Source organism: Cystoisospora suis (assembly GCF_002600585.1).
Source record: "Cystoisospora suis strain Wien I chromosome Unknown contig_3896, whole genome shotgun sequence".
NCBI lineage: Eukaryota > Apicomplexa > Conoidasida > Eucoccidiorida > Sarcocystidae > Cystoisospora > Cystoisospora suis.
Window position 1 is genome coordinate 1,680 of NW_027156691.1, and position 236 is coordinate 1,915.

The 236-nt window shown below is 35.2% G+C and overlaps 1 protein-coding gene across 1 annotated transcript in view; it reads right to left on the reverse strand.

Moving 5' to 3' along the window:
- The window catches only part of CSUI_007383 (sit4 phosphatase-associated protein), a gene marked incomplete at both ends in the record, with an annotated part of 7,044 nt that overhangs the window by 1,608 nt on the left and 5,200 nt on the right, over nt 1–236 (reverse strand). The window lies entirely within an intron of this gene.

Consider the following 236-nt stretch of genomic DNA (forward strand, 5'->3'; position numbering starts at 1 on the left):
ATAGATTAGAGATAGATTCGAGACAGATTAAAGATAGATTAGATATAGATTCGAGATAGACTAGAGAGAGATCCGAGATAGAGTCGAGGTAGACTAGAGATAGATTAGAGGTAGACTAGAGATAGATTAGAGATAGACTAGAGATAGATTCGAGAGAGATTAGAGATAGACTAGAGATAGATTAGAGATAGATTCGAGATAGGTTCGAGATAGACTAGAGATAGATTAGAGATAGA